We start from the raw sequence: 12,526 nt of genomic DNA on the forward strand, positions 1-12,526 counted from the left end.
GTCCTTCTTTTGCATCTTGGACAAAATGAACAAGTTGATGAACGAGATCCCTTACAGATATGGCTGGATAACTGTAGCAAAGAAAAAGTACAATAAAAATCTTATCTTTTGTTAGATTTTAAGGAGGAAAGAAAAATGTTAAGAATGAAAATGAAGAGAACTCTTCCCCAGACTTTGCTGAAGAGAAAACAAAATCATCACCTCTTTTAAAATACATGAAGTGATATTTTAGAGCAACATTCAGAGGTATAAGAACTTTATTGTTACACGTTCCTTGCCCTTTCAGCAAATTTCCTAGAGTAATAAAACTTGTGATTGCCTTAGAAGAAACAGGTCTCTCTCACCCAGTGACAGTCTGGAGAAAAAAATCAAAAAAATAAATTCTTCTTTTCTCAGAGTATCTGTTTAATTTCCTGCTGTGTTTTCCATCATCTGAACTCCCTCTCACATTTATATCAAACACTCATCAGGGACACTTTTCTTCTGCTATCTAACACTGTCATTTCCTCTTCTAGATGATCGATTTATCTCACAGTGCCAAATGCCAAATTCTCTAAATATCAAATGCCAAATTCTCAAATGTGCCCACTGAAAGGGAACTTAAAGACTGTAACAAGAACTTTTGACTTTCATTTTAAAAGACCTAATCCACTAGATTGCTCCTGCCTCCATCACTTTGTTAAGCCACAGGCTATATGCTAATCCAAAGTAACTATCTTGATGACACTTCAAAATGATTTTAGCAAAAGGAGTCAAGAAAATATTGCTGAGTCAATGCAATTTCAATGACTGAAGGGTAAAAAAATCCATACTACTGACATTAGGTTAGGAGCATCAATATATTTGCATTAGATACTGCATCCTAAACCTTTGCTGCCATTCTCTTCCTATTCTTGTTTGCCCTTACCTCTTCCTTTCATATTTGTTACTAACCTAATTATACCCCTACTAACCTTCCTTTAAAAATATTTTTTCATATACTTATTTGGTGCCTTACCAATCAAACTTCCAAAAAATTACTTAATAGAGCTAGAAAAAATAACAACAAAATTCATCTAGAAGAACAAAAGTTCAAGAATTTCAAGTGAATTTTTAAAAATGCAAACAAAGGTGGCCTAGCTATACCAGACTTACAACTATATTACAAAGCAGAAGTCATCAAAACCATTTGGTACTAGCTAAGCAATAGAGTAATGGATCAGTGGAAGAGATTAGGTTCACAAGACACAACAGTCAATGACTATAGTAATACAGTGTTTGATAAACCCAAAAACTCCAGTTTCTGGAACTATTTGACAAAAAAGATACTGGAAAAATCAGAAAATAGTACAGTAAGAACTCGGTATTGAACAATACCTAATACCTTACACTAAGATAAGTTCGAAATGAGTTCATGACTTAAACATCAAATGTGATACTATAAACATATTAAAAGAACAAGGTCTATGTCTCAGATCTGTGGAGAAGGAAGGAATTTATGGTCAAAGAAGAACTTAAGAACATCATGAAACAAAATGAATGATTTTGATTATATTAAATTAAAAAGTTTTTGTACAAACAAAACCAATGCAACCAAGATTAGAAGGGAAGTGGAAAACTGAGAAAAACTTTTTGATAAAGGCCTCATTTCTAAAATATATAGAGAACTGACTCAAATTTATAAGAATATAAGTCATTCCTCAATTGATAAATGGTCAAAGAATAGGAACAGACAATTTACAGATTAGGAAATTAAACCTATTTCTAGTCACATGAAAAAATGCTCTAAATCAGTTTTAGAGAAATGCAAATTAAGACAACTACGAGTTACCACTTCATACCTCTCATATTGGCTAAAATGACAGGAAAAATGATAAATATTGGAGGGGATGTGGGAAAACTGGGATACTAATATATTATTGATGGGGTTGTGAATTGATCCAATCATCCTGGAGAACAATTTGGAACTATGCCCAAAAGGCTATTAAACTGTGCATGGCCTTTGATCCAGCAGTGTCTCTACTGGGTCTGTATCCCCAAAAAAGGGAAAAGGACCCACATGTTCAAAAACGTTTGTGGCAGCCCTTTTTTGTAGTACTAAGGAACTGAAAACTCAGTGAATGCCCATGAGCTGGGGAATGGTTGAATAAGTTATGGTGTATGAATGTTATGGAATATTATTGTTCTGTAACAAATGACCAGCAGGATGATTTCAGAAAGGCCTGGAGAGACTTACATGAACTGATGCTGAGTGAAATGAGCAGAACCAAAAGAACATAGTGCACAGCAACAAGATTATGTGATGATCAACTGTGATGTATTTATATCTCTTCAACAACGACATGATTAGGTCTAATTCCAAAAGACTTGTGATAGAGAGAAAGAGGACTAAGATAACTGAATATGAATCACAACATAGTATTTTCCACCTTTGTTGTTGTTGTCATTTACTTGCTTGTTTTCTTTCTCACTTTTTTCTATTTTTGATCTGATTTTTCTTTTACAACATGATAAATGTGGAAATATGTTTAGAAGAATTGTACATATTTAACCTATTACTTGCTGTGTAGCAGTGCAGAGGAGAGAGAAAAATCTGGAACACAAGGTTTTGTAAGGGTGAATTTTGAAAACTACCTTTGCATGTATTTTGAAAAATAAAAATTAAAAAATGTTGAATAGTACTAAAAAATAAAAGATGGGAAAGGAATAAAAAAAAACATTTTTCATAACCTTTCCTCTTTCACTTAGTGTGTATTAAGTGGTTTTGTTGTTGTTTTTATTGTGACATGTACTGTGAATAAATTTTTATTTATTATTATTATTTTTTATTATAGCTTTTTATTTACAAGTTATATGCATGGGTAATTTTACAACATTGACAACTGCCAAACCTTTTGTTCCAATTTTCCCCTCCCCCCGATGGCAGGTTGACCAATACACATTTAAATATGTTAAAGTATAAATTAAATACAATATGAGTATATATGTCCTAACAGTTATTTTGCTGTACAAAAAGAATCAGACTTTGAAATAGTGTATAATTAGCCTGTGAAGGAAATCAAAAATGCAGGTGGACAAAAATAGAGGGATTGGGAATTCTATGTAGTGGTTCATAGTCATCTTCCAGAGTTCTTTCGGTGGGTGAAGCTGGTTCAGTTCATTACTGCTCTATTGGAACTGATTTGGTTCATCTCAAAGCCATGTCCATCAGAATTGATCATCATATAGGACTGTTGTTGAAGTATATAATGATCTCCTGGTCCTGCTCATTTCACTCAGCATCAGTTCATGTAAGTCTCTCCAGGCCTTTCTGAAATCCTCCTGCTGGTCATTTCTTACAGAACAATAATATCCCATAATATTCATATACCACAATTTTGTGAATAAATTTTTAAAGGGAGGCAACTTACAGTTCTCAACAAATTTACAAGTATATTCATGTGAAAAATAATGTAAAGCAATATACAGGATATCCTAAAGATCTTTGGGCAATTTTTTTAACTTTAACAACTTAAAACTGGAGAGGGGTTGGGAAGTGGGGAATTTATTAAGACTTTTGGGACACTCTCTATAAATAAGTGAAATTCAAGTGGTAGAAATTTTAAACTTCCTGAGGACTAGGACTACAAATAGATTACTTTTTTGTTTTACCCACAGTGTTTAAATTAGGAATGGGCACATGGTAATCAATACATTTAATATTAATGGCCTAATTTTCCACAAATATGACATATACTGTGTCATATTTTATACTGTACTGTGTACTTCAATCAATAGTATATAATACAATCAACGAATTTTAGAGTTGGAAAGAAACTCAATAGTTACCTACCTATCTAGAGAACAATTTATATCTAAAAAAATCTATCATAGGGAGCAGCTAGGTGGCACAGTGAATAGAGCACCAGCCCTGAAATCAGAATGACTTGAGCTCATATCTGGTCTAAGACACTTAAAACACTTTCATGGCTGTGTGACCCTGGGCAAGTCACTTAACCCCAATTGCCTTGGGGGGGGAGGGGGGAAGTATCATAGAATAAATACAACTATTTATATCTGACATATCTGACAAACTATCAACTAGTTTTTGCTTGTAGACCTCTAATGAAAAGGAAATCGCCATTCTATTTCTGAGTTATAGAGAAGTTTTTTCTGACATCAAGTTTTAAGTTTGGATCTTTGAAATGTTAATCCATTGCTCCTGTTTTTGCCCTCTAGTATCAACCAAATCCAAAATCCTTTGACTCCAAATTCTGGGTTTTATTCATAGTACCATACTGTTAGCAAGTATTGAAAGGGATTGCAGAGAAATTCATTCCAACCTTCTAATTTTACAAGGTAGGAAAATGAGGCACAGGATCATTGTATTCTAAAATCCATTCCACAATGATAATTTTGGTCTTTGGTCATGTTTGCTCATCTAATGGATGTGGTGCAAGGTGAAATGACAGGAATGCTTTAATAGGAATGTATTTTATTAGTGATTTGGAGGGAAAAGGACCTATATGTATAAAAATATTTATATTTGGCTGAACAAGTTGTGGTATGATTATGATGGAAATCTATTATGTTAAGAAATGACAAGCAGGATGGTTTCAGGAAAACCTGGTCAGATTTATGGGAAATGATACAAAGTTAAGCGCATAAAACTAAAACATTGTATAGAGTGACAGCAATACTGTTAATACTGATCAACTGTGAAAAGACCTTAGTTATTCTGACCAAGAAAATTCTAAAGGACCTATGATGAAAAACGATACCATCTGGTGAGAGAAAACTGATGAATTACATACAAAATGAAGAACAGATTCATTATATTTCTTGCTTTTATTATTATCATTAGCAAAATGGCTAACATGAGAATGTTTTGCATGACTTCACAACTGATATTACATTATTTGCCTGCTCGATGAAATGGATTGAAAGAAAAATTTGGAAATCAAAAATTTTTTAAAAAAACGAATGTTAAAAATAAAGAAAAAAATTAGTGATTTGAAATTTTCACATGGTGGTTTTTAAAAATCTTATTTTTATTATGTTTTTAGTTTATACATCACATTTATTTCTGAATATATCCCTCCCTTCTCTACCAAGCAAGCCATCTCTTGCAATAAAGATTTTTTCAAAGAGGAAAAAGAGGACTACACCAAAACTAAGTAATACCTTGATCTGGTTGACAATATGTGTAATAAGACAGCTGGGTGGCACAATGGATAGAGCACCAACCCTGAAGTCAGGAAGATGAGAGTTCAAATATGGTCTCAGACATTTAACACTGCCTACCTGTGTGACCCTGCGCAAGTCCCTTAACCCCAATTGCCTCAGCAAAATAAATAAATAAATAAACGAATAATATATATATATATAAATTTTCCACCTTTGTAATTAAGGGAAGAAAGTGCAGTTTCTCTAATCTTTTCTTCCGACAAGCTTAATCATTATAATTATCTATTTTTTCCCCTTATTCTTTTCAAATCTTGATTTTTCTGCTTCTATATGCAACTTACATAAAATTTCCAATGCATCTCTGAATTCCTCATATATATAAATCTTATGGCGCAGATATAGTCTAATGCATTTATATACTACTTTGTGTGTGTGTTTTTTGTTTTGCCATTCTCCAAGTAACAGGCATCTATGTCTGTTTCAGGTTCTTTGTTACCATAAAAATGCCACTATGACCATTTAGGAAACTTTTTCCTTTCTTTCTGTCTTTGACCTTTTTGAGGGAGTACATATCTAGGATCTCAGGGTCAAGGGATATGAACATTTTATCTACTCTTCTAGAATAATTTCAAATTGTTTCCTAGAATTATCATGCCAATTCATGATTCCACTAGTAATGTATCAGTGTGTCTTTCTTTCTATAACCTCATCAACCCTGTGACTATTCCAATCTTTTTCACCTTTGGCAATTAACTGGGTCTGAGGTAACCTTAGTGTCATTTTGATTTGCATTTCTCCTATCAGTGATTTGGAACAAATTTTCATAAAGCCATTATAGTGTGAATTTCTTTTGAGAATTATTTATCCATGTCCTCTGACTGCATATCCCATGGGGAATAGCTCTTGGCCTTATTTTTTGTTGTTGTTCATTGTTCAGTCATTTCAGTCATATCTGACTTTTCATGATCCCATTTGGAGTTTTCTTGGCAAAGGTACCAAAACGATTTGCCATTCTTTCTCCAGCTCATTTTTACAGAAGAGGAACTGAGGCCAACAGAGTGATTCACCCAGAGTCCCATAAGTATTTAATGTTTGAGGCTGGATTTGAACTCAGTCTTCTCAACTCTATCCACTGTGCCACTTAGCTGATTCCTGGTCTATTTTGTGTTGATTCCCTATTTATCTTGCATATCAGAGATACCTTATACAAAGGATTCCCGCCCTTCCTCCCTCCCCCACCCCAGGCAAAAGTATTTCTTATTATCTTTGCTGCATTGCTAAATTGCTTTTCAGTCTTTGAACAGACGAATGAATGCTGATACTTCATATTTCTTTGGGAAATTATCTGAGACAGTTTGTTTTCACACTGAATGTCCAAGAAGGAAATCCTGAAGAAGGTAATATCTGAGTTGAGTCTTGAAGGAAACCAGGGGTTGATTGATTATTCTATGAGGTGAAGGTAACAAGGGAAAGCATAGGGGACAGCCAGCACAAAGGCAAAGATATGTGAACTGTAGTATCATGTTCAAGTAACAGCAGTAGGCCAGTACAGCTGATTACAGAGTGCACTAGAGGTTATAGTGATTTACTTATTTTTATATTTTCAAATAAAATATAATTTGCTATATAGTATTTTTACATTAAGAAATTTACTAATTAGGGAACACAGTCTATTTTGTGACTGGTGACTGTTGCATGTATATGTGCAGCATATAATTATTAATGTAAAAAAAAAAGGAACCAATGGGTTTAACTGCTCATATGAAGATTAGAAATAATTCACTACATGGCATGAATTTTTGCATCATACCAAAGTACTGCTTTGCCAAAGAGCTCAATGAAATATCTAAGCTTTCTCTACATTGAAACATCCCCTTTCCCTTTTATATATATATATATATATATATATATATCTTTTACAAAGGTTAAGAATTCAGAAGCTTTCAAATATTCAAACTTAATCCATAAATTGGGTGTATGGGAATTAAAAAACAAAACAAACTCATACCAAATTCTGGAAAATAGAAAGAACAGCTTGTTTATAAATGCTTACTTTGTTGGATAAACAATTTTCTCAAACATGACAAATGCTTTCAAAAAGCTATTCTCAGGAACTCTCAAACAAACTACCTGGGACCACATGAATGCATATGACCAGGAGGGAAACCAACCTGTGTCTAATAGTCTGTCTACACCAGTTCACATATCTGTAACTTCTATGAAAACTGGTGCCAAAATTTCAGAAAACTCTTTGCTGATTTTGATACCTTTTAAAAAAAAAATTAAAGAAGATAATGGACAGCATTATTTGCTAGATGAGCCTTTGTTGACCTTCTTACCTTAATCACTTTTTCTGCATTCAAAAGCAGATTGAAATAAGTTTAAATATTGACTATCTGGGACTCTCCCTAATATTAGTGTTTGTTCTCTAGTGATATCCAACTGGTTTAGTGCTTGTTTTATGACATGAGTTATAAGGCCTACTTAGGGAATTTTTCAGGGCTTCTTTTGAGAAACAATTTGACTGACTGAACGAAACATGCCAGAAAACACAGATTTAGTTTACCCTTTGTTACGCTACAGTTTTAAGTATCCACAAATATGCTCATTGAGTATTTTCATTCCATGTGAATTAACACAGCTGCTAAGAAGCAAAGATTAGATATTTTAGAAGTGAGCAAAATATATGAAAATCCTAGACAATGACTAATGAAACTTATGTTGTAACTTCTTTTCTAAATTCACACCTACTAAGCCCTTGGGATGTACTTGTGTATGGTATAGATAGAGTTTGGATTGACTTTTCAGATCTGTTAATCTAAATACCATTTGCTTTTCCTCAAGACCTTTTTTCCTTCACACTCAGTTCAGGAGCTTTTATCTTTGGAACCAGAACATCAATTCCACAAATGTATTAACATTAATGAGGTAGTTCTAATCTGTTCAAATTCTCTTTCAAAGTGTTCAAAGTGTTGCTCAAAATAAGGCAAGAGCCCTAGCTTCTAATCAACTATCAATAATGGCTTGCTATTAAAATCCTGCTAAGAAGAATGTGTTCAAATAGAAATGAAAGCTCCTAGTAAATCCTTCCTCATAACACTTAAAGCTCTGATGCCATTAAGTACAGGCTTAATCATAAGTATTCCTAAAATTTTAATAGCAGGTACTGAAGAGTAACAAACATTACATTAAAACCTATATTAACACAAAACTCTAAAAGCTAGTTAGAGAATCTCAATTTTTGTAATACCAACATTACAAAAAATCCCAAGTCTATAATGGAAGAGTTCAATCTTGCTGCCAAATAGTAAGCAGAAAAATCACTAAGAGTCCTATAAATAAAATGGCTATCTGTAGAGAGGTATGTATGTAGGAAACAGGGAAGTATTTCTTCAAATATTTTGGAGAAATTCTTTTCTCCAAAACTATTTTCTACCAATTTCAGAAATACTCTGGCAAATACTAGGAATTTCCCAATTCCTAGAATAAAACAGAAAATATTAGTTCATTTTACTTAGAAAGCCTAAATTATGGACTCTAATAGATAATGTAAACCCAGACTGTTATCTGTAACTTGGATTTTATAAAACATGTTAATTAAAAACCAGGATAATTAACTGGTTTTGCATCTTAGCTTTAATAAATAAAATTTTCTTCAACAATTCTAATTAGCCAAAGACTAAACCATACAAATCCAATTTCCAACTGAGCTGATTTAAATCCTGTATCATTTTGGATTTAGAAGAATTGCTTTGCTATCTTAATCCCTAGATGAATCTAGAGTTCTTACACCGAAGCAGATATCACTGCCATGTTCTTCCTACCTGCGAAACTCTGTGACTACAACATTATACTTAAAAGGAAGTTCCTATTTTTCTTTCATCAATCTTACGTAGATTAATATGAGCCATCAATATTTCATTCAATTAGTCAATTTTAACTGAATTTTAAGTAAATAGTCACCATACTTCCAAATTTCAAATAAAAACAAACTTAATCCTATTTATTATTTCAAAGACTATGAATTTCTCCATATTTTACACAAATTTTTAAAACTGTGCTTTATTCTACCAAAAGTTAAAAACAGCCCACACCATCTTTTGGTAAGTATTTTGGTAAGCATTTCAGAGAAAAGAAAAACTGGCATTCACTGCCAAATGGGATTTTTCTGACTTTAATTCAAATCTTTATAATTTTCTACAGCTTACCTAATTCAGACAAGTTGGAATTAGAGTAGAAACAGATGTATTCTGAACAGCCTAAAGTGAAAATAAATTTTACTAGTTTTAAGAAGTAAAAGGAAATGTTAGTGCCAGAGAGTAGTTTTGCTTAAATTTTATCTATGAGTTATTTCATCTCTTTTCTGGCTCTGTAAGACTTACTAATTTTAAAAGCTAGTGATAAGGCTTTATCATTCATAATCAAAGGCTAACCAGATGAGGAGTTCCTACAGAAACACTTTGCCCTTTTCAAATGAACAAACAATGACTCCTCTTAGGTACTTTCCACTGCTGTTCTCAAATGGCACAACTAGGGACTTTCCACACTGCATGCCTGGCAGGAGTTACAATTACAGCCCACAGCCCACAGCCCACATTTTTTGGCTGCAGTCTGTGGAGTGAATCTATGGAGACACAGTTTCTACAAAGCTGCCTAAACACTAAATATACTTGTGTTCAGGACTTTCATATATTCTATGCCTTGGGTAGACAGTGAAAAAACGCTGTATAAGAGAAACTGGTGAAACACAGTAACAGTTCCTCCTCATGCAGTCTCCATTTATTTGCCGTCATGCAAATGGCAGTACCACACATCACTACCACTCACAGGCTTTCTAATCAGATAGCTATACCAAACTGGATAGAGAGGTTAGGATATTTCAAACATCCAAGCTAGGTCAAATACCATTTCATGATAGGCCAGATTGTGTTCTACCTCACTTTCAATTTAGATATGTTTTTATTTAATCAAATAAACAGACAAGTGATCTTAATAACCTTTTCCTTCAATCCTCTGATACTTACTTATATGATTGTGGTCAAAACACTCATTTGAGTCTCAATTTCCAAATCCATAAAATGGGAATAATAACAACAATAATAATACCTGTAGTAGTCAAAAAACTGTAGTAAAAGGTTCCAATGAGATGCTATATAAAGCCCTTTAAAAATCTTAAAAGTATTACATAAATGTTCATTTTTAATATTGTTAATCTAGTACTATTCTTCTACCTCATTTACCAGCTCCCAAATTATCTAGCATTTCTTTCTCTAAGGGTCACATGTCTTTAAACTTCATTTAATTGTGGGCCTTTTTAATAATACATAGGACAGGATCTTTAGCCTCAAATACAAGCACATTTAGCCTGATAATATTGTACAGCAAAACGAACTTTAAAACTTCAGATATTAATTGGGGCATGCATAAAAGGAGCTAATTGCCATCAAATTGATAGTTAATTTATCATGGTTTCTCAAGATGTTAAAAATTATTTATAAATGCACAATATAGCTATTAAAAGGTTTATGAACTCTTCTCTATTAGAGTAAGATTTATTATTCCAGGAAACACTGAACATGGCCGTAAGTTCCCTGAAGAGAAGCAAGAAATGAATAAGAACAAAAAACCACCACTTCCAAAGAGCAAAAAATGACCTAGACCAGGCCAGCAGACATATTATCTCAAATGTGGCCTCAAGGAGTTTTTAAGGTCTTTGATGAATTTGTGTGTTTCTTGTTTCATGCCCCCAAAATCAATCATTCTTCTTCCAAAGGAGAGGAAATATTTTACTTAAAACAGATCACTAAAAGAGGTAATATACTATCATGGACTAGAAATGGACCAGAATTCAGAAGACCTTAACTGGAGAATTGGATGTCACCTTAGGTAATTTCTCTGGCCAGAGAATCAACTTCCTTATCAGCAAAATGGCAATATTAAAGCCTACCTTGCCTACATCACAGAGTTCTTGGGAAGCTTGAATTAATGTATATGAAATTATATATATTATATTCATTTCAGTGAGTAAATTGTAGTAAATCAGTGATAAATTCTTGAATTTTCAATAATTATTGGCTTGCAACCTTACTTTCCTTAGATCTTAGAGGTTAATCACAATCAGTTCTGCTTAGAACTTGAATACTCCAAGAAAAACTTTAATATGAAGTAAAATCTGGTGGTTTATAGACATGGATTTATATTCTCTTTGGAGTTAGGAACAAAATTTTGATAACTTTATGCTTCGGGAGTAACTTCCCAGTTTGGTCTACAACATTATTCTTCATGTTTTCCATTTGGCAATTATGACAAATATTTTTTGTAATGATTATATACTCTGCCAATTTTTTAAAAAATTACCAGAACACAGAAGGACTTAAATAATGCTAGACCTTACTCTTCAATATCACACACCCACATAATTTAGCTACAACCAAATGAATCCTGACACTACTACATTTTGGAATTTTGCCTATAGATAAGTCTGCAAGACAGGCCTATGTTAGCTGATACTAGGTCTCTTTCCCTGTTTTCTTATAGGATCAAACACTAAAATGGACATTTGATAGAATGTAAACTATTTCAGGACAGGTCTTATTTCATATTTGCCTCTCATCCTGTCCTGCCCATCATCCCAGAAGAACATCTGGCACATGGTAAGCATTTAAGAAATATTTGCTTGTTTTGATGTTTACTTTGACACGTCAAAGGTCTATACATGAGAAAAGATAGTCGCTCAATACAAAACTATACTTTCCTTAAGGGATAAAACCACATATTTCAATTATACTCTCAATTTCATGTGTTTTCAAAATACTTAGAGATGTATGAGTTTTTCTGCATAGAGATGATAATCACAACCATGAGAAACTGATGAGATCACTAAAGAGAGATTAGAGAGAAGAAAAAAGGGCCAAAAACAGATCAATCACTAAGCAACACTCTATATAACATTGCTATATAACTGAAGTGATACACCACACCAAGAAAATAAAGCTACAGTTTAAAAAAAAAAAAAAAAAAGCTATAGGAATAGGAAAAGTTTACTGTATACATTCCAAAAAATTTGAATGCTCTGAGTAGGTATTTTTCTTAGTCTTAGAAGCTTAAGAGATTGTCAACATTTTACCAGGAGCTGTCAATAACTATGCACATTATATATTAACCATATTCATATTAACCAATTTCAACTAGACCCTTGCTGCAGTAAGACAATCCACTTAGTTCTCCAAGTACTTCTCTCACACCCCACAAAAGCTTGTCCCAAACTTTCCCTTTCTCCTGAACACTTCTACCTTTAGGAAGTTCCAGTTGAGAACTTTGCTTCTTACCTAAGAAAAAACAAGCCCATCTGCTGTGAGTGTTTTCTTATCCTTTTCTCTTC

At 33.1% G+C, this 12,526-nt stretch overlaps 1 protein-coding gene across 4 annotated transcripts in view; it reads right to left on the minus strand.

Moving 5' to 3' along the window:
- TRAF2 (TNF receptor associated factor 2) overlaps nt 1–12,526 on the minus strand; it is a 66,619-nt gene that overhangs the window by 19,079 nt on the left and 35,014 nt on the right. The window lies entirely within an intron of this gene.

Source organism: Antechinus flavipes, chromosome 2 (genome assembly GCF_016432865.1).
Source record: "Antechinus flavipes isolate AdamAnt ecotype Samford, QLD, Australia chromosome 2, AdamAnt_v2, whole genome shotgun sequence".
Taxonomy (NCBI): Eukaryota; Metazoa; Chordata; class Mammalia; order Dasyuromorphia; family Dasyuridae; genus Antechinus; species Antechinus flavipes.